Genomic DNA, 23,199 nt, shown 5'->3' on the forward strand with positions numbered 1-23,199 from the left:
CTAAGGAGTTACTCCATGTGTACCCTTAAAACTTCACTACCGGGCTGAATTCCAATTCACATGAATGCCAGAAGGAGCCAGGCATGGGAAAAATCATGCCAAGCTCGGGACAGCACGCCTCTGGCATCAGGCACAGGGAGTGCCTCCATTCCAGAGGAATCGTGTGGGAACAGAGATTCTGAAAAGTGAGCTCAGACACCACCGAGAGGACAGGTGGCTCCGCGCTGGATCAAATGACTTCTTTGTTCCAGCCAAGGACCTTTGTCAAAAATGTTTTGCGTTCCTCTTTCTCCTTTTGCTAAATCCTTTCCATTTAGGCTTCTCGCTTCTCTTCCCCATCCCACCGGATTGCTCGTAAAAAGAATGGGGTCAGACCGTGAGTTTGCAGAACTTGAAACTGATCAGCGGCCCAGCCTCCATCCAGCAAGGCAAGAGCAATTCACTGGAAACACACACAGCACTTGCCGGTCTAAGCGTGCTTTTCTGCGCTCACTGCCACTTGCCAAGCACACTTGCTTAGCGAGCGGGTGAGGGGGCAAGAAGGTGAGCGTACGGTGAGGGCTCTGCTTCACCTCCCCAGGCTGCAGAAAACGGACAGAAAGTTCTAACCCCCTGGCCCCAGCCCCTAAACGGAAAGTTTGCTTCCTATGCAAATCACTTCCCCCAAATCGCACAGGGTGGCCAGCACCCAACCCACTTAGAAGAAAAAAGTGCAGAGCTTGTCTGATGGTAATACGGACGCTAACTTTTCCCACCCACATTTACTAAGAGCTGGCAAGAGCAATATCGCTCCTCTTGGGATTCTCTGCTCTTGCCAGCCTACTAGCATGTTTTTCCAGTCTTTCAGCCCTTTATATGAGTACTGATCTTGATACTGAAATATTGACATAAGGTTCTTCTATAACTTTGGTTGAGTTATAAATCACACCCTTTTCTTGGCTTGGTACACTCACTTCTTTCTTTTCTTACTGGCAAAGCTATAAACCTCGGCCTGGGCTGATAAGGAATTTTATCACCATGCCCCATAGCCACAGAAGAAGCTGCTGGTTTAGAAGTCTTTTCAGAGACTCATGGAAGTCATCCCCGAGCCGTTTCTCAGCTCACTACTTTCAGGGCTGTCTTCTCGCGTCCAGGAGCAATAACAGTTTCAAAACTGCTAGAACATAAAAACAAATCTGCATTTTTCTGGAAGGACTGTCTGTGCTCATTTCGGGCTGGTTCCGCCTTCTCAGCCATAAACACAGTAAGTGCTCAGGATGGGAAACCAAAATGAGATATGAGGCCCCGTGTAATTCTTTTTCAGGATATTCAGTTGTCTTTATTCTCACCCAAAGCATAGGAGAGAGGCTCAGAGCTCGAGATAGATCCTGAACAATAACTTCCAGCCGCTGCAAACTGGAATTGATTTACATATTCTAAGAACCGCTCTTAAGCCCTTTACAATGACTGCCTGACATCACCAATTCCCATGGAGAGAGGTGGGGGGAACCTCAGGAAATCTGCTTCTTGGGTTCCTTTAGGAAAATGCAGCCCCGTCTTTCCGCCAAATGGAAGGAACTGGCCAGGCATCTGCTCATCCGGAGTCACATCCCAGGGGTCCCAAGCGGCGCCCTCCCTCTCCACCCGCCCGTGCAGCCCCCGGAGCTCACCTGCCTCATGTTTAGACTTCCATCACCCATCCGGCAGGGAGCGAGCCGCCTCGAAGCCCACGCAGCGGTCTTCCAGGGGGAAACACCAAAGCCAACAGAAGCCCACAAGACAAAAGCAACTCAGCGAGATCCCCCGGCAGCTGAGAGCACGTTTTCTTCCTCTTTTTCTTTGATCTGTTGCTACACGCACTCAGCCCAAGACAACGTCAAGTTTCTCAAGCTTTGCTTCCTAGCCTATGAAAAGTCGGGCGCAGGGAAGCGAGGACCGCCTGGCTCTTATTTCAAATCGGGTCTCAGAGACGTCGTAGGTGGCTGGCTGGGGCCCCGGAGGAGTCTCGCCAATCAGGAGGAGGGGGTGGGCCCTGGGAGCCGGAGGGGCTGTCTCCGCGAGGATTCGAGAGCTTTCAGGATTGCAAGGGCTGGAAGCAGCTGCAAGCAGCCTCCGAGCTGAGCTCCCGAAGTAAAAGATGCGTTCTATTCTTATCTCACAGCTCTGGGTCTGCTCAAAGCTTAACTAGCTTAAGGCCTGGCCTTTTAAGAGCTCCCTAAAAGCACGCAAGCATTTGGAAGGGGCAGAATGATTTCAGCCAGAAAAGGGCACACTCAGGGATCAGACGGATTTTGAAAAGGGTTATCTTGCACCAAACACTGGGGAGGAAACCAAATTGTTACTCAGAACACCTGAACTTAAACCAGCACTCGGGGAGGAGGGTGCCACCCACCTCATTTCCACACAGATGAACTGTATAGCCATCCAAGAAACACAAATCTTAACGGGAACGTGCACACAAATCTGCTGAAGCACGGCAAATGAACAAGAATCTTTATCTAGTGAGGGCCCGAGGCACAATTTTAAATAAAATTGTTATTAGAAAAACAGGCGCTGATGTTTGGTTAAGAAGAAAAACATTTTAAAGAAGTGTGTCTGCCTTTCACTAAGGTTCACCTGACCTACAAGGTTGACCTGGTGAACTTATTAAAAGGGACGAACTGGACATCCTCTCAGCTGGATGGGAGGAGAGCTAGCTGGCTTCTTAGCAAACTTAAACCCACACTTAAAAAGCATTTCCAGGGCTTCCCTGGTGGCGCAGTGGTTAAGAATCCGCCTGCCAATGCAGGGGACACGGGTTCGAGCCCTGGTCCGGGAAGATCCCACAAGCCGTGGAGCAATTAAGCCCCTGAGCCACAACTACTGAGCCTGCGCTCTAGAGCCCGTGCACCACAACTACTAAAGCCCACCCGCCTAGAGCCCGTGCTCTGCAACAAGCGAAGCCACTGCAATGAGAAGCCCACGCACTGCAACGAAGAGTAGCCCCCGCTCACCCCAACTAGAGAAAACACGCGTGCAGCAACGAAAACCCAACGCAGCCAAAAAAAAACAAAAAAGCATTTCCAAAGTTTGCTTTCTTAGTTTCCTATAAACAGTAACTCTTTTCAACTCTTAACCAATATGATCTCAGTGGGAACCTGCCTTTTGGATGGCAAAAAAGTGCAAGCCGAGCAAAGACTACTTTGTGTAGCACCAGTGACATAGTTTTTTCCCAAAGAAGTGGCCAATATTTTGTGAGAATAATTCAAGAAAGAAAAAATTTTGGTATCAGAGAGGGGAAAGGAAACCAACTTAGCAAATAATGAACGGGCAGCTTCAGGTGTGTCATCTGTATGGGTTCAATAGATGTCAGCTGTGCCCAGTTCTGTGAAAACTTGGCAGCCCAGTATCTGGACCTGGAGGTCTGTAACCCCGTTCCAGCCGCCCCCCGCCCCCGCTACCTTAGTAAGTTAAGGGACCACCTAGTGACACAAGCTGACTTCAGTCCTCCTGTTGTATTTACTACAGAGCCCTTGATTATGACCTAGACCAGGCTTTCTCAACCTCAGCACCACTGACATTTGGGGTGAGATCATTCTCTGTGGTGGGCACTGTACTGTGGGGTGTTCAGCAGCATGCCTGGCCTCAGCCCACCAGATGCCAGGAGCCCTTCCACAGTCATGACAGTCCATAATGTCTCCAGACATCACCAAGGGCAAAATCATACCCAATTGAGAACCACTGATGTACCCGCCTTGGAAATATTCGTTCTCAAACTTAACTGTGCGAAGAAACCTCTGAGGACATCGTGAAAAATACCAATCCCTGGACCTCTTACTCCAAGGGAATCTGATAAGTAGGTCTGAGGAGGGGCCTGGGAATCTGCATTTTATCCCAGTGCCAAAGGACACTGATTCACTTCAAGAAATACTGTTACCTATTCCTGCCCTAGGTACGCCCTCAGCCCCAGGACACAGGAAACTACCCAGGGCTGCTGCCATTAAATATCACTGGAGTTAAATCCCAAGGCATATCTATTTATCACCTTCAACAGAAGCTTCTCACGACTGCATTTGCCTTCAGCTGTCATCACCTCCAAGGCAAATATGAGCTGGGATTTCCTCCTGCAATCTCTGTGCCCTGTCAAAGTTTCATCCATCTTTCTTCTCCTTTGGCCCGTTGCCACCCCATCCTACAAGGTCAAAATGTCACCACTCTTTTGTGGCTTCCCCAAACGCCCCAAGACAAAGTAATCCCTTCTCTCCTCTCTACATTTTATAGACACTGAGCGATGTGCTGGTAAATGTTTCACAACCAGCTCTCAAAAAAAAAAAAAAGCCAAGATTTGTTGTAGCCTTTGCCAATTTCCATAGTGTTAACAGTCCCTTGTTTCCCGCAGTAAGGACCCTAAACACAGAGGTGGGAAGAGTTGTGTTGAGCCAGGGGATGGTAAGCACCAGCTTGAGCAAACCATGATACATCTCTGCTGTTTCACATCTAAGTTGCACCGTAACCTTCTATTCTTCAATTTGTCTCTCCTAGCAAACTATAAAACTCTCGAGAGCAAGAATGGTATCCTATTCATCTCTGTAACCCAGCCACCTTCATCGTACCCACGCGCCCACAGCGCAGGAGGTAGTCAACAAACGTGTGTGGAAAGAGAACGAAATGCTTCCCTGAGAAAGGGACACCAATGTGACTGCGGCCAATGCCACGTTACGGAAGAGAAAAGAATCTCTTGGGAAACTAAACTATTAAAGTTACATTTTTACCATAATTTAATATCTATTCTGTACTTATGACAACAATAAGCATAATGCCATCTTTATCCTAACACTCCCACATCCAAGGTCAGAGTGCAAGAGAAGAGACCAGCCTCCTAAAACAGAACCTCACCTTCATGGACGTATTTGTGAGACAGTCTATCTTCTACGTTTTCATATGAAGGCATCACACACTTCTGCATCTACATAATAGACATCTTATCAGCTATAGATGACAAGATCTCTAGGAGGAATACATATATGATAATCTCTGGGAGGTGCATGAAAGGGCAGTTCCACTGGTAAGAGATACAGTGATGGATTGATGGTTCTCTCTCCCATCTTCTCATTATGCATAAGGACAGGAATGCCTACGGTGGGGTTATTAACAAACACTACTGATGAGTATCTACTCATATCTACTACATATGACTATGAGCCAAGCATTTTGCCAGGCACTTTACAAATATGCACCATTTCATCTGCACCAAAATACCAAAACATAGACGTCACCACTATCAGGCTAAGAATGAACACACAGGATCGTTGAGGCAAAGAACCCAAGGTCTGATAGTTATCAATTGCTGTACTAGGAATTAAACTTATGTGTTTGGGATGAGAATTACTCTGCTTTTTGTTGTAAAATATGCTGTCTCCTGAAATGATTCCTAAAACTCTTAAGAAGGGGCTTCCCTGGTGGCACAGTGGTTAAGAATCCGCCTGCCAATGCAAGGGACACGGGTTCGAGCCCTGGTCTGGGAAGATCCCACATGCCGTGGAGCAACTAGGCCCGTGCGCCACAACTACTGAGCCTGCGCTCTAGAGCCCGCGAGGCACAACTACTGAGCCTGTGTGCCAAGAGCCCGTGCTCCGCAAAAAGACAAGCCAGCGCAATAAGAAGCCCCTGCACCGCAACAAAAGAGTAGCCCCCGCTTGCCACAACTAGAGAAAGCCCATGCACAGCAACGAAGACCCGACACAGCCAAAAATAAACAAATAAATAAATTTATTTTAAAAAAAAACTCTTAAGAAAAGGAAACAATGTAAATAAATGAAGTCTACTTTTTCATTTACAAATAACCATAGTTTTTCAACATTTCTAATTCAATAAACGGCCCTTTAGGGGGTTGTCCATTAAGTGAGGATTAGATCCACTTATTGGAAACAGTGTAAGCAAGTAAACTGAAGCAAGTAAAGAAACGTGCTTCACCAAAGGTTTGGATGTTCTGTTCCCTGGTCTGTGATTAACAGCATTTGCAAATGTCAGCTGAAGGGATGTGGTAGTCTTGGCAAATCTTTCTTAAGACAGCAGCTGGGGTGATAATCCTGTGTAGTTAAGTGCAGGTTTGGTTATAAACAGACCTCCACAGCAAACATAACATGGGTTCCTGGGCTAGTGGTCTTGGACAGGCCCTACTGGACGTGGACGGACACTGGGACGACACCTGAGAGGGCAATTAGCAGTACCTGTGCTACCTCTTTCAGTGTTCTGTTAGGTCAAAGCATATGGGGTTATGTGTACATAAAAAATGGTTGACTGTTAGTAACTTCCTATAGTTTACTGAAATATGTATCAGGACACATCATCAAAAGTCAATGAAAACCAAGCTGAAGTTGCCTACTCAGCCACCTGGAAAATGCCTGCTGCAAGGGCACAGTCTTGAGGGGCTATGAAAAGACTTTTTATTCTCCCTCGGAAGTTCCAGAAATCCAGTTGTTTTATACTTATGGCAGCCATGGAAAATTTGAGGTGATTAGTGAAGGTGATTTAAGTGGACAATGACATGAGTCCCTACTTAGGAAAAAAAAAAAAAGAAAAGAAAGAAAATCCCACCTATAGTTCTTATAGGATGTCATAAAAAAGAAACAAGTTTCTACTCACTGAGTACGAGTACTCATTCAGTTAGTTTCTTTCAGTTGGTTAACCAAAGCAATGTGGCATACTACAAGCATGGGTTGCAAATACGATTTGGAGTCCATTTTTGATGTTAATGTGGCCACAAAACTGGCTGATAGATGTCAGGTAAACCAAATGACATCTCTAAGCCCAAGGTTTTTCAGAGGACAGTTGGGCAAATTAGGGACTGAATATTCGTGTCCCTCCCCAAATTCGTATGTTGAAATCCTAACCCCCAATATGATGGTATTAGAAGGTGGTATTTTTGGGAGGTGATCAGGTCATGAGGGTGGAGCCCCCATGCATGGGATTAGTGCCCTTGTAAAAGAGACCCCCAGAGAGCTCTCCTGCCCCTTCTGCTACCTGAGGACACAGAAAGAGGATGGCCGTCTGCAGCAGGAAGTAGGCTTTCACCACACCCAGAATCTGTCAGAACCCTGATCTTGGAACCCCTGGCCTCTACAACTGTGAGAAATATATTTCTGTTGTTTATAAGCCACCCAGTCTATGGTACTTTGTTACAGCAGCTCAAATGGACTAAGACAAATGGAATCATATATGGGGAAGTTTTTTGCAACTATTGCTTACTGTATGAATTTGGATGACAGACTCTGGAAAGAAGGGAAGAAATCTGTGGATACAGAGACAGAACAAATAGACACACCATGAAGAAACTTTTAGGAGAATATATCCTAAAGGGTAGACTTTCAGACAGGACAGGGCTGACTAGTCATCAGGGCTCAATTTTAAATAAATTGAGCTTGACATTTCATTACATGAAAATTAAGGAGTTAAAACAATCATGTTATCTTAAATTTTAACTATAACTTACCATTTAATAATTCTATGCTTTTAGAGGTAAAATATTTTGACATTGTTTAGTTTTTGTTGATTAACTGTGGCAATCCTTCGTTATTTTCCTCTTAATGATCTGATAAAGGTTTATGCGTGAATTTAGCAATGGCTTTTGTGTAATTTCGCCACTGTCAAAAATCCTCTACACTCCCAATTGAACCTTGTGCTTCATGTCAACTTAATAATATCTTACTTCTCAAGAGTAATTCTTCAATTTCTGAATCATCTACTTTTTTTACTATAATCTTACATTTCAATTTATAAGAGAAAAATTATTATAATAATTTATCTTTTACTTGTCTTATTAACCCCTTTTCTAGATTCTGAGGTCATTGAGGCCTTTATCAGTCTGGGTTCTCTAGAGAATCAGAACCAATGGCATATTTAACATATATATTGAAATGTATTACAAGGACTTGACTTATGTGATTATGAGTACTGGTACGTCTGACATCCATAGGGCAGGTGGATAGGAGCTCATTCTATAGTTATCAGGCAAAATTTCTTCTTCCTCAGGGAAACCTCAGTTTTGCTCTTCAGCTGAATGGACGAACCCACCAATACTATCAAAGATAATCTCCTTTACTTAAAGTCAACCGATTATAGATGTTAACCACATCTACAGAATACCTTCACAGCAACACCTAGATTAGAGTTTGATTGAATAACTGTACTATAGCCTAGCCAAGGGGCTGTTGTATGTCCCTTCTAACAACTAGCACAGAGGATATGATCAATCAGTCAATAAAAAATGTTCACTGAATTGTTGTGAATAAGAGTAATAATAATAACTTAAAAACCTCCACTAGTAGAAGGTTCTCTTCTTTCTAAATAATGAAACTTTGCTAATAGATTTATTATACACTTATCAACTGCAACACTAGAAGGTAGGAGCTAGAAAGTTTTGAGATAAAATATGATCTCTAACTGATAATTGTATACCAAGTCATACGATTTATCGAATACCAGGATAAAATGCAATTATTTTCATACAAAGACTCAACATTTTTGCATCCCATGTATTCTTTCATTGGAATCCACTCAAAGATGTGTTTTAGCAAAAGGAGGGAATTAACCAAGAAAGATAAGACAATGGGACTCAGAAAACAGAGAAGCCAACACAAAGACAATAAAGTCCAAGAGGATAGATGCAGCAGTCTTAGAAAGGCCCGAGGCGAAACTGTACCAGGAGGATGGAGGATTCCTGGAGGTAGGTCACCAGGGAACAAAATGATACTGATAGATCACATTTGAGAATGAACAGATATACATAAATATAAGCAAAAGGTGAGGCCATTATTAACTCCAGGAAAAACAAAAGAATGAACAAAAAAGGAAGTATAGCATAGCACACTACTGTGGCAGAGACTACGGGTGTTTATTTGGGGGCAGAAATGTGTTCAGCTGAAGAACATTTCCCAGCCTCCCTTGCAGGTATGGGTGGTCATGTGAAACTATTATGACCTATGGAGTTTTAATAGAAGCTGCTGTGTAAGGCTTCTGGGAAAGCCCTTTAAAGGAGACACAGACTGTATGCCCCTTGCCCTTCCCAGACTTCCTCACCAGGAATACGATTGCAATGCCTGATGTAGTGGGACAATTCTGTCACCATGAGGATGCAATACATGGTAAACCGGGAAAACAGGAAAGGTAGAAGGATTTCTTAGATTGCTGATGACATCTTGGAGTCTCCTAATGAGCCCTTAACTTCATGTTTTGTGAGAAAAATAAACTGCTAATTTGTTTGAGCTAATGTTTTGGAATTTGTGTTACTAGATGAACACAATTCCTAACCGAAATGTTTATATTAAGAGGAAGTGGGGTGGGGATGTGTAAGAGAGGTAATTCCTTTTTGATATATGTAGGGTATTAAAGATAATGTCTAAAGTTCATAAACCAAGGAATAGTAGTAAAAGCACATTATGGAAAATATGAAAGTATATACCAGAGGAAATTTTACAAGTTGAAAGTGATTACTCCTAGAATGGAGTGGGATGGGGTAGGAATAGCTATTTTTCATTACATGTCTTTAGTATATCTGTACTTTGAACATGTATTACTTTGATAAAAATTAAACTAATTAAAAAGAAACAAAAAGATATTCTCTGGTTATTAACTCAATTTCCTGTCCTCAAATTCACTTCCTGTAAACTAGCAATATTTTATAATTATCTAGCCCATAGTTGACCAAAGAGTCAGAGTGAAGCTTTAGAGAAGTTAGACGCCTGATGGCCCATTCTGAACCCCAAGTGCAATGTCACCACCTCATGCGCATATGATCTGATCGGCATTTCTTCTCTCTCCCACCACAGATTTAACGTACTCAGAGTTTATGACTGATTTGCCATGTGTAGCGAGTAACACATATATGAGTCCTGATCCAAACTGTTTTCAACAAACCTTCTTCTAGATCTCCAGGAATGAAGATTCTACAACCCAGATGTCTTAATAATTCATTAGACTAATCAAAAACCCCATTTTCTTCTTACTCCTAATTGGCATCATTCTTGATTTAAATCCTTTTTTGGGGGAGGGGGCTTAAGTATGGCTAGGAATAGCTGGTTACTGTTCTTCATATTATTACCATTTTACTCTTTATCCTTATTCTTTTATCGCTCTGACTTTCCTTATATATGAAAATGATTTCTTACTTTTATCATATACGAAAAGGATTAGTCTCTCAAACCTTTAACATTTTAATGCCCGAAGCTGATTTTTAAATTAGACCTAAAGATTAAAAAGAATTAACTTTTGTGAATCAGATCTCAGTCTGTGTATGTTAGAAACAAGCAAATCAGGCTGGTTCATTGATAATTACATGGACAGAAGGTGAACAGAAATTTTAATCAAAAGAAGCTTTGAACAGGACTTGAGCTCCTTGCTTGTAAAAAGACAATTCTTTATCCTTTAGATTCGCACTTCTCAGACGCACAGAATGATCGCTGAAATTGCTGTATTTTTTGCTGAGTGATGAAAACCCTCTCCCACTTCACATGTAATATCAATACTTGCTTTAAGATGGCTTTAAGATGGTAAAGATAAAAACTACTTAAGGATCATGGTTTACATGTCTCTTTCCTTTGCTAGACACAGATCAGGGGTATGTTTTACTCTTTTTTTAAGAGCCAAGGAAATAATATTTGCCCTTATTTCCTTATGACTAGACAGCTCACCATGAGCTTTTCCTCTGCTGGAAACCACTTATGAAAAGTCACACGTACTGAGGTAGGCTTTCCTATACTAGTCCCCTGATGCAAGCTAAACATATTGAGTTGTGGTAAGGAAACAAAAGCAGACGGTGAACACCAGTGCCTTAGCTTTCTCCATATTTATTAAAGAGTTCTAAATGTCTGAGAAACTGCATTCAAACGAGGCTTCATTGTACTTCTCCTTTAACTTACTAACTTACAAAAGGAAGGACTTAATATTGCCTATTTTATAAATAGTGTCGCTATTTGAAATCATCTTAATGGGAGTGATTCAGATAACATCATACAATGAACAAGATAACTATACTCATATTCGTAGCATTATCTATGTTGTATCAAAAAGACCTACTGAGGGGCTTCCCTGGTGGCGCAGTGGTTAAGAATCCACCTGCCAATGCGGGGGACACGGGTTCGAGCCCTGGTCCGGGAAGATCCCACATGCCGCGGAGCCACTAAGCCCGTGCGCCACAACTGCTGAGCCTGCACTCTAGAGCCCGCGAGCCACAACTACTGAGCCGGCAAGCCACAACTACTGAAGCCCGCACGCCTAGAGCCCGTGCTCCACAACAAGAGAAGCCACTGCAATGAGAGGCCCGCGCACTGCAACGAAGAGTGGCCCCCGCTCGCCGCAACTAGAGAAAGCCCGTGCGCAGCAACGAACACCCGACGCAGCCAAAAATAAATAAAATAAAAATAAGTAAATTAAAAAAAAAAGAAAGACCTACTGATATTTCTCCGAAACTATTATCTATGTGGGGAAAAGATCATTCTGTTACAGTCATCTTTAGAAACCAACCAACTGGTGATACTTATCTTCGACTGGGCAAACTAATCTAACCCAATTAAAGGAACTTAAAACGAGCTGATACACCACACACTAAGAGGTCTTAGTTAAACCTTAAATTAAAAAGTAGATACCTGCACTAGAGAGACATGCTATTTCATACAATAAAACCCACCAGGAGGTATTTATGCTGAGTAAAAAGGGAGGAAACGAAAGGATCCCGCATCTTTCACGGACCAGTGAGGCATCAGGTCCTCTTGAAGATACAGCCAGTTTATGGTTTGTATATGGGAAATTGGAACACATCTCTCTGACGCCAAAACCGGTGCTCTTTCCAGCACGATGCTGACACCTAGTCCAGATTCACCTCCCAAAGCATCTCACACTGCGCCTTCGAGATAAGCTAGGAGTTTACCATCACATTTGAAAACAAACTGAAGCACTTTCATGATTTGTATTTACCTTGAATGGTTCTCTAAATTTAGACTGTGTTCTCCTGATCATTTGTAGTTAGGGGGGATAAAATATATATGTCTATTGATAGGAGATTCCTCATGGAAAAAAATGTCGCTGTTTGTGCCATGAAGGGCAGGATGTGGATTTTAGGGCTATTTCTTTAGGACTGTGAATGAGGTTTCCCTTCTCCATTCAAAATTCTCCAATGGATTTCCCGAAGGAATACATTCCTGTGATTCATTTCCACAGTTAGGAATGCAGTCCATGAGGTGTTTTTTTTTTCCCCTCACTCAAAGCTAATTTGTACATTAATGCTTTAACCATTGATTTCATTAGCAACACATAGTATCTGTAGATCTCTGTGAATTGACTTTCATCACCCTCAGGGCATCCAAAGATCTCAAGTGTAAAGACAAGCGCCTCCTATAAGAAAAAGTTAAAGCAGAAACTAACACACCATTGTAAAGCAATTATACTTCAATAAAGATGTTAAAAAAAAAAAAAAGAAAAAGAAAAAGAGGCTGAGGGCTTGCACGCATTAACCTCGTGCTAACAAAACATGCACTGGTACGCCTTCCTTATGCTCGAACGGCCAATCACTCATCCAACAAGCATTTGCTGAGTGCCTACTATGTGCCAGGCGGTGTTCCAGGCGGTGGAGGGGCAGGCAGACAGGTGCAGACAGGCTGAAGGCTGCCCTCATAAGCATGCCTGTCGGTGAAGGGAGACAGAGATCAGTCAACAAATAAATGTAAAGTGGGTCTGATGGTGATAGAGGTAAGGGGGCAGGGAGAACTGGTGGGGTTGGGAAGTTGATATTTTATAGGGTGATATTTGAGCAAAGTTCTAAGGAAGTGAGAGGAAGCAAGACTTTCAGCTTTGACGATGGATGCGGCAGTCATCCAGGCAGAGGGAACAGCGACTGCAGAAGCTCTGAGGTCAGGGCAAAGTCAAGGCAAGGAGCCTATGGTGGTTGCAGTGAGTAAGGGTGACAGCAGTAGGAGCTGGGGTCTCAGGAATGTGTCTGAATGTGTGTGTGTGTGTGTGTGTATGTGTGTGTGTGTGTGTGTGTTGGGGGGCAGTGTCTGTAGGTCACGTCGGGTCTAGCAGATCACGGGAAGAGCTTTGGGTTTCCCGTGGAGCAAGACGGGGAGGCGTGGAGGATTTGGAGAGGAGGAGTGACAATAGCCAATTGACATTTTAGAGTTCAGTGTGACTGCTGGGAGGACAGCAGCCTGTTAGGCAGAAGCAAAGTCGCTGACGAGGCTCTTGTGGTCACCCAGGTAAGAGATGGTGGTGGAAGGTACGACAGTGGAGCTGGGGAGACCTGGCTAGATTTTGGATGGTGATTGTGAAGATAGAGCCAGTGTGACTTGCAGACAGAGTGAATGTATCAGACAAACAGAGGAGACTAGGATGACTTCCAAGTTCTCTGCTGGAACTGCTGGAAAAATGAAGTCCCCATCGACTGAGATGGGAATGCAGTCAGGGCAGCTGTTGGAAGGAGGGGCCACCTCTCTGCCTCAGTCTCCTGTGGGAGGGGGAGTCTGGAGGCAGTGGAAGATGGTCCAGAAAGAAAGCAGGTCCAGGGATATATGAACCAAGCCAAAATGTTTATGCTACACGTGGAAAAAAACCACTGCCCATAAGTACTTGGTTTATTAATCCCAATCAATACAGTGTAGCACACTGGCTAGGAGCACTGATTCTGAAAACAGCCTCAGTCCAAAGATCAACTCTGACACTTAATAACTGTGAATGTGGCCCATCTGCTTATTCTCCCTCAAAGTTATTGTGATTTGAATGAGGCGATTTGTTTACAGTTAATGTTATTTAACTTTTACTGAGTGCTTACTAGATGCCAAGTGCTTGTGAGCACGCTGAATTCTCCTTTGCCCCGAGGAGAATAGGCACTCGTATTACTATCCCCACTTTCTGAGAGAAAACTGAGGCACAGAGAGGCAAAGTGTCTCACCAAGGTCACAAAGCTAAGAGGCCACAGATCCTGGTTTATGTGCTCGGGCTGACCAGCCCCTGAAAACACGCTCTTAATCACAGAACTATGAGAATGCAGCACATAGTAATCGCCCACAGATCGTGGCTTGCATTACGATGAGGTGACTACCGAAACAATGAAAACACCCAATGGTCAGTTTGTACGACTCCACTTGCAATCATCATGTGGCTCGGTTTCTACCGGGCCTCACTGTCTCCAGCTGTATTTTGGGTACACAGCCTGTGTTCTTCTGTCCATGGAATGCACAGATATGCTGAAAGCTTTGCTGAGAAAATCAGAACAAAGCATTCATCATTTGAAAGTTCCCTTTAAAACCCTCCTGCACTGTTGGTGGGAATGTAAATTGGTACAGCCACTATGGAAAACAATATGGAGGTTCCTCAAAAACCTAAAAATAGAGCTACCATATGATCCAGCAATCCCACCCCTGGTCATATATCCAGAAAAGACAAAAACTCTAATTCAGAAAGATACATGCACCCCCATGTTCACAGCAGCACTACTTACAATAGCGAAGACATGGAAGCAACCTTAGCGCCCATCAACAGGTGAATGGATAAAGATGATGTGGTACATATATATAATGGATACTACTCGGCCATAAAAGAGAATGAAACAATCCCATTTGCAGCAATATGGACAGACCTAGAGATGATCATCCTAAGTGATGTAAGGCAGACAGAGAGAAACAAATATGATATGATATTACTTATATGTGGAATCTAAAAAATAATACAAATGAACCCATACACAAAACAGAAATAGACTCACAGACATAGAAAACAAACTTATGGTTACCTAAGGGGAAAGGGAGGGGAGGGATAAATTAGGAGTATGGGATTAACAGATACACACTACTATATATGAACTAGATAAGCAACAAGGATTTAGTGTATAACACAGGGAACAGTATTCAATACCTTGTAATTACCTATAATGGAAAATAATCTGGAAAAAAATATATATCTGAATTACTTTGCTGTATAACTGAAACTAACACAACACTGTAAAGCAACTATACTTCAATTAAAAAAAAAGTTCCCTTTAAAAACACCCAAGGCACAGGAGTCCTTAAGAGTCAGAAAACCCATCACAAGTGTGCAAATGTTGGTTTCTCACTGTCATTAATGACATTCAAGACTGTAACTTACTTGTGTGCTCCAGATATGGACTAGGAAACAATCGCTCAGATACACTGGCAAGTAGCTCCAGGGTAGGCAAAGACCTTCAGACACTCTCAGAGTTTTGTCCTCTCTCCGAATCTTGGAGGTCTGGCTTCAGCCCCAAAGTGCTTGCAGATGGGCCTGTCCTGCACCTCTGCACCTTATTTCTTCCAATTACAGTTTCTAAAACCAGTTTTCATTTTATTGAGGGCATGTTTCCAGATGCGTTTTTAAATTAATCAGTGCTACTAATAAAAGACAACATGACCCCTGAAGCTGCTGGCAAATATATTCCATCACCAAACGTACTATTTTAAGGCTCATGTGTCTAAAAAAGCCTAAGTGGGCTATGCCATACCTATTTTTTCTTGTTGTGTATCTCGGGCAAGTCAAACCCTCTGAGCTTCAGTGTCCTTACTTGTACAATGAAAGCATGAGTTGTCTTGTCTGCCCACTGAAATCACCTGGAGGAGATTTAAAAGATACTGGTACTTGTCTTTCTCTTTCTGACTTACTTCACCTAGTATGATAATCTCTATTTGCAATCATGTTGCTGCAAATGGCATTATTTCATTCTTTTTTACGGCTGAGTAGTATTCCACTGTATTTATATGTACCACCTCTTCTTCATCCACTCATCTGTCGATGGACACTTAGGTTGTTGCCTTGTCTTGGTTATTGTGAATAGTGCTGCTATGAACATACAAGTACCATATGATACCACTTATATGTAGAATCTAAAATACAACACAAATGAACCTATCTAAGAAACAGAAACAGAATCAGGAACATAGAGAACAGACTGGTGGTTGCCAAGTGGGAGGGGGGTGGAGGAGGGACGGAGTGGGAGGTTGGGATTAGCAGATGTAAGCTTTTATATAGAGAATGGATAAACAACAAGGTCCTACTGTATAGCACAGAGAACTATATTCAGTATCCTATGATAAACCATAATGGAAAAGAATATAAAAAAAAGAATGTATATATATGCATATATATGTTTAACTGAGTCACTTTGCTGTACAGCAGTAATTAACACAACATTGTAAATCAACTATACTTCAATTAAAAAAAAAAAAGATATTGGTGACTGGGTCCTACCCCCAGAGACCCTGATTTAATGGATCTGGGCTGGGCTTGGGCAGAGAGATTGTTAAAGAGCTCCCCTAGGTAATTAGAATGAGCAGTGGGGAACCAGAGGTCTGTCTAGATCAGTGGCTCTCAAATTCAAACAGGCATCAGAATCCCCTCGAGGGATTGTTAAAACACAATTACGGGACCCCGCCTCGCCTCAGAGTTTCTGATTCAGCAAGTCTGGGGTGGGGCCTGGAAATCTGCATTTCTGCCTAGTTCCCAGGTGGGGCCGATGCTTCTGCTTTGGGAACCACTTCTCTAGATCAGCCCCCTTCTCCAAATCCCCGCCCTCAGGCCAAATCCTACCCACCACCTGTTACTGGATGGTCTACCAGCTGAGGATGGTTTTTAACATTTTCAAATGGTTGAAAAGAAAATCAAAAGAATTCTATTTCCTGTCATGTGAAAAGTATATGAAATCCATATTCAGTGTCCATATATAAAGTTTTATTGGAAGGCAGCCACAAATCATTAAGCCAAGCTCCGGGCCTTGCGTGACTGCATTGCTACGTACGAAGCCAGCCCTGAATGACATTGGCTACTGCAAGCTCCAAGCTTGATGTGTTTACCGTCTGAAGCAGATCAGAATATGCCACCCCCAAATATACCACTTTGGCATCAGGATTATTTTGGGCTGAAGGCAACTGAGAACCAACAGATGTAGGCAGAGTTCTCTGCCCACCTCTTATCTGTCTAAAATCAGGGCATAAATTTCCCTTTGAGTAAGGTCTCTCCCACCCCCCACACCCCCCACACCCCCCGCCCCCAAGGAGAGGAGAGTGACTCTTATCATGGAAGACAGAGTGTTAACACCAAGATGAGTTTGCAGAAACAGACTGCACTAAAATAGCCCTTATCTTCTACGAGTCCCTCCACACCTCTCTCCTAGTCACTTCCTCACATTTTATTGTTCCTTGAAGCCCAAACCCTCTTTTCTTTGTGAAAAGGGTACATAAGCCCTCGAGTCTAACTGCTTCTTTGAGTTTTATTCCTTTTCTGTAAACTCCAGTGCGCGTAAATGTTGTTAACACTGTGTGTGCCTATCCTGTTAATCTGGCTTTTGTTAGTTTAATTCGCAGGCCCCAATGAATAAACCTAAGAGAGTACACAGGAAAAGTTTTTCCTTCCTGACACTCCTTACCCAAGAGATGGGAAAAGGTGAAGTTTGCAGGCTCTCAGTTCTACAGCACCCCTTTACCATACCTCAGTTTGTCATCAGAGATGATCAAAAGGCCCACTCCTGACTTTTCCTCGCAGCCTACGTCATACAACACGACCAAAGAAAGGCCACTCCATCAGAGAGAGCATCTTGGAAACAGGATGACTTAAGTCAGGTCACCTCACAATAGAAAGATTATGGACTTTTACGTGATCTTGTGTCCTTTCTGGTGACAAATACCCGTGAAATGACCACCAAAGATCCAGACGCAGCAGAAACCTCAGGCTAATACCCATCGTGCAGGCTAAACGGAGGCTCTTTCTAAAACATGGTAGGCATGCTACGGCCAGGAAGAAGAGGGGGTCTGCTATTTCTTCTTAAATATCTGAAACCCGAAGTTATTTCATGGCATCTTAATAAAAGAAATCCCATATGTAAGAACCCTTTGGTGATAAAGAAGGCATGAAAACACATTCTACTGGAAATAAGCACATACGTTGTAAAACTTTCTTAAAAGCCCCTTCTCCTCCTGAATCATGCCCCTAATTAAATTTAAACCCAAGTAATATCATCCACCGTTAACTAATATGGTTTTATTTCTCCCTGTTTCTTTGAAAAGATGTGTATCTTTTCAGGTAACTATTCCCTTGACAAAGAGGTTGCTATGGATACATTTTTTTTTTTTAATTGAGCGCTGGTATTTTAAAGCCTGTGCAATTTAGTGAAGTCTACCTGGCCTGAGGGTTATACTAATTTAAGTGCCTGTCTTTAATGTTCACAATTTTATCTTAATACAGCTGCTCTGTGCCTTTGACATGTGGTGTTCAGGAGGGGCTGGAGATGGCGTGGGAGTTCCTTAAGGAAAAGCCAGTAAGACAAATATCACACGACCCACCTAACTGCAGTTGAATAAGTGGATGTTTCACTTGCCTGGAATTTGTCTGTTCTCGGCACGTTTAATAATGAGTCACGCTATGCCTTTGCAAGGCGCCCAGGGCCCAGGGCCACGTGATGACTTTCTGGGCCTAAATCCCTCGTCTTTGTTCAGACAGGCCCCTAATGCATCCCACAAAGCTGACCTAATGCTACTTCAGTGGGTCTCTTTTTCTTCCGCGGCTCAGCTTAAATGTGATATTTAGGAAGTCGATTGTCAGGCACGCAAATCGAGAGAAAAATATGCCACATTAAATCATGATGGTTTAATAAGGCTTTACTCATCGGCAAAAGACTTCTGGTTCTCTCCTTAGTTGAGGCAAGACAAAAAGCGGAACCTGCCACAGAGAAGGAATCTAGCACTTTGGCTGGCGTTCCACCTTTGTGGAAGCATTTAGTGAAATACGCCCCAATTTGCATACTGTGGCTGTCATTATTCTACCTGAAAATATAAGCAACTAGGTATCCTACTTTAGTCATGAACTTATTAGGTAAGGATCTCTACCATTATGATTACACTTGAGGGGAAATAGCAAACGTTTCTATGAATACAATGGCACCAAACATTCAGGAATGCTTCCTGGTGCCTCAAGAATTTCTTTTCAGAGCAAAAGAAATCTTGAAACTTTCATCTGTTACTAAAAATAGAAATTAATAAAATACGTATTCATTTTCCTTCAAGTTCAATTGGTTTTCTTCTGTAATCTATAGAAAAGGAAGCACATGTAAGAAGACATATACTTAAATGACACCCTTTTCAATCAGACATGGAATCTTGCCCCAAAAAAAGTCTAGAATTAAAGAATTGCAGTGTTGAAATTCTCCAGATCATCTATACACTGATGACTTTGCCTGCCACAGAACTATTAATTTGGTATTTGTCAGGGCTGTAAAACTTTACATCTTTATGTAGTAACTTATTCTCATGGAAGTATACTAATTAGGGTGACATGCAACGATAACATAAAACCAGTTGCTTTCCATGGGCTGATGGGTGTCTACCACAATCGTGCCTTTGCTCAAGAAGACTGAAAGCAATTTCACATGAAGAAACTAGTTTCATTCTTCAATTAACAATTGAAATCAGTGCTTAGTTGTCCAAGATTAAATACAAAATACATTACAGGCACCGAAAGCATTTTTAATCCTTTGTCCTTAACTACAGATGCTCCTTTGTTTAATTTTTGGTTTGTTTTGTTAGATAAAGAAAAAGACTTAAAGGAGAAAGACAGAGATTTAAAAAATAAAACAGAGGGAACAGCATGAAAGCAACTCTACAATGCTGGCAAAACGTGGGAGAATAGAAACCATGTGGAAGTGTGTATTGTGGAATAAAGTTTAAAAAAAAATCTTCAGAAATCTTCTTTGAAAAGACAGTAACAGAGGAAAAAACTGATGAAAAATTAGCCAGTGCCAGTAGGAAAGCCTTGCCCAGTTCTCTTTTACTTAAAAGAAAGAGAACAAGATGAAGAGTTTAAAAATAGAGAGAAAGGCAAAACAGTAGAGTTCCTCCTCTATACCGTCATTAATCAACTACTCCAGCAGCTGACCACCAGGGAGCTGCGCTGAGTGAGGACAATTCAAAGCAATGGAAGCCAAATCTGTCCTTACAGGTTGCCCCGTTGGGATTTGGACCCAGAGTGAAAGGAGGATAATGATCTCAGAGCAGCCTCTGGTGGCTGAATGTCAAAAGCTCAAGAAGTCAGAGGCCACCTTACTGGTGTTCTTGAGATTTTGTGCAAATGTAAGCTACTCACTAAACCACTTCAAGGCAGTAACCCAGAATTGACTTGGTGGAAATTGAAATTAATTCACTAGTCTCAAAGACTCTCACAGATGATGGGGAGACTAGATGCCGACAAATTGGGCTATTCTGACAAGAGGTAGAGTTTTCCTTATGTTTGCTCATCAACTAAATTAGGAGCTTGGGATTAACATACACACACGACTATATGCAAAACAGATAACCAACAAGGACCTACTGTATAGCACAGGGAAATCTACTCACTATTCTGTAATAACCTATATGGTTAAGGAATGTGAAAAAGAATGGATACACGTGTATGTATAACTGACTCACTTTGCTGTACACCTGAAAACTAACACAACATTGTAAATCAACTCTACTCCAATAAAATTTAAAAAAAATAAAGTGTTAAATACAAAATTACCTCCAACTTTCCTAGTATTTCAAATAAAGGATGGACCAGCGGTGACTGACACTCGAAATTTTAATTTTAATTTTAAGCAATGGATGTTTTTAAGTAATCCAAATATTTTCAATTCTTAAAAAGCTCTGTGTCTGTAGGAGGGAGGGAGTGAGTGAGTGTGTGCGCGCAGAGATCTGTCCATTAGAAGCATTTGGGTGCATTTTCTTGTCACAGCTGGAAAACATCTGTTTGGGACAGAGGCTCATAAATTCCATCTGGTAGGTTCCCATTGAGCTATCTCATCTGGGATGTTTCCAAGGGCCCCTTTTCAAAATCTTGAACCTTACAATGTCACCTGTGTCAACTGTCATGTCCCAAAGAGTGCTGCCATCTGTAGCATCCTGTTTCTGAGCACATCACATTTACACAGCAGGTTAGAAGGTTTTGTTCAAAAAGAGATGTTTTATGTTCTCAAAAAAGGCTTGAAGGTTTCCAACAGAGCTAAGGTGAATATTCAAACACATATTTTAAAACTGGTTTCAACAGGGGTCAGCTTTACTCACTGTTAGCAATAAACCAGCAGTTTCCCAGGGCAGCTAGAAGCCATGGAATTCTCGTAAGACTACGTCAACCTGACCAAAAACCCATGGCAAATTCTGTGCGTACAGTGTTGAAATTATAAAGCCCACTTATTGCTCATTCCCAAATAAGTATCCTAGTTCAATCAAATATCACCATTTGAATGACCTGGGCTTGCCAAACCCAGGTAAGATGGTTCTTTGGACACAAGTTCACCATCTTTTTAAGTCTGCTGGCTTTCCAAATAAAGTCTCTATTCCTGGCCCCCCACCCCCCAAAGAATGATCTGGGCTCCTAATTAGTGCCCCCAAATTAGACAACATCTGTTTAAAAGTACACGGAATTAATAGTAATGCACCAATGTTAATTTCTTAGTCCCGATGAATGTACCATGGCAATGTAAGATGTTAACATTAGGGGAAGCTAAAGACTTCCCTGGTGGTCCAGTGGTTAAGACTCCGTGTTCCCAAAGCAGGGGGCCTGGGTTCAATCCCTGGTCAGGGAACTAGATCCCGCATGTATGCCGCAACTAAGAGCCTGCATGCCGCAATTAAGAGTCTGCATGCTGCAACCTAAAAAAGAAAAGAAAAAAAAAAAAAAGATCCTGCATGCCCCAGTGAAAATCCGCACGCGGCAACAAAGATCCCATGTGCCGCAACTAAGACCCAGCACAGCCTAATAAATAAATAAATATTTTTTTTAAAAATTAGAGGAATCTGGGTGAAGGGTATGTAGGAACTCTCTATGCTATCTTTGCAACTTTTCTGTAAATTTAAAAATGTTCTGAAATCAAAAGTTTATTCTTTAGAAAGTACAGAAATTAATATGGGTGAATACACTGAGGGGAAGTGGTAAAGGATGGCCAAAATTCTCTCACAGGAAACAGGATTACTAATAGGCAATCATTTATTGTTGTTTGTTATGTACCGGGCACTAAACTATATACCTTAACACTAAGTCATTAAAATGGTGCCCTTTAAGCACACTGATAAAGGAATACTGTTGCCTACTCTGATTAACAAGAGAACCAGTTCTTAAGGAAAAAATTCCAGACATGCGATGTTTAGATTTCAGGAGGAGAACCTTCCTTTATCCTTCCTCTCTGTTATCTCCCTGTTTTCTCCTTCCCTGGGGTTTTAGGCCCACTTCAAACCCTATCTTTATTCCTTCCCTCCATGACATTTCTTTGTGATTACTCATATGCTATTACTCAATTGTACGGAATAATTGAACGTCCAATTATTTCAATACTCAAATATTTGAATTTAGAGACAATAAAAACCAATACTCAAATATTTAAACTTGGAGATCTCTAATACATATTATTTTCCATACGAGAAAGCAAGGATGTTGTCAACGTGCTAACCCTAGTTAGAGCCAACCTCGGTCTGGTCACGAGGCCCCATTGTGAATTCTCTGGACTTGATGAGTTCCTCTTCAGCATTTGTCGAGTAACCTAATTAGTATCTCAGCTATTCTTAGCTCAGAACAGGGTCCGAAGTTCCCATGACAGTCACACAGCACAATTTCCAAGCGTGACACAAAAACATTATTCCCTTCCATACTCAGAAAGCGAAAGATGCACAGATTACAAGCGTCAGCAGTAGGTCTCCAAAGCCCAGTTTCCTTTTAGACCTCTCTTGCCTTCCTTGTAATTCCACTGAGACTCACTGTCTGTATCACTCATTTAACTATTGATTCTATTCTAGCTTGCATTAGCTTCTCTGTTGTTATTATCATTATTGAAGGCAGACATCTCTTTTGAACTTCTTCCCAGACTTTACGGGTACGATTACGTGGCATCTTGCTCTCAGGCTTTTTAACCACAGCAAGTATGAAGGTGAGGCAGTGCCACGTGGCTGAAAGCCCCAGGGAACAGGTAGTCAGGAGCGCTGTCTCCAATTCTTTCTGCCACCAGCAAGCTCTGTGCATCCCAGGGCAACCCGGTTCACTTCTCAGAGTCTCAAAGTCCTCAGGGGAGCAGCGAGGGGTTGGACTTCACTCAGATAAACCACTAGGGTTTACTGAGCACCGTCCTGGACGCCTCTTGGGCACCATGTCATTCCTCTCATTGCCACCTCTTCCTCCAGCCCCTCTGCCATGGTGACCATTTCTACGTGGGCTTCAACCAGTTTCCCTTGG

General features: G+C 42.5%; 1 protein-coding gene and 1 long non-coding RNA gene across 6 annotated transcripts in view; one reads left to right on the plus strand and one right to left on the minus strand.

Moving 5' to 3' along the window:
* The window catches only part of LOC309620024, a 335,464-nt gene that overhangs the window by 230,647 nt on the left and 81,618 nt on the right, over positions 1-23,199 (plus strand). The window lies entirely within an intron of this gene.
* Positions 1-23,199, minus strand: part of MID1 (midline 1) — a 397,732-nt gene that overhangs the window by 189,976 nt on the left and 184,557 nt on the right. For 2 of the 5 annotated variants that reach the window (XM_082375673.1, XM_082375668.1), the window contains exon 1: positions 1,650-2,074. The exons of 1 other annotated variant lie outside the window; for it this stretch is intronic. The gene's annotated coding sequence lies outside the window, so the exon portion shown is untranslated. Of the gene's footprint in view, positions 1-1,649; positions 2,076-23,199 lie in introns of those variants that run through there. 2 more of the 5 variants (XM_082375672.1, XM_082375671.1) reach the window with 2 other exon arrangements.

This window comes from Balaenoptera borealis (assembly GCF_965194805.1).
Source record: "Balaenoptera borealis genome assembly, chromosome: X".
NCBI classification, from domain to species: domain Eukaryota; kingdom Metazoa; phylum Chordata; class Mammalia; order Artiodactyla; family Balaenopteridae; genus Balaenoptera; species Balaenoptera borealis.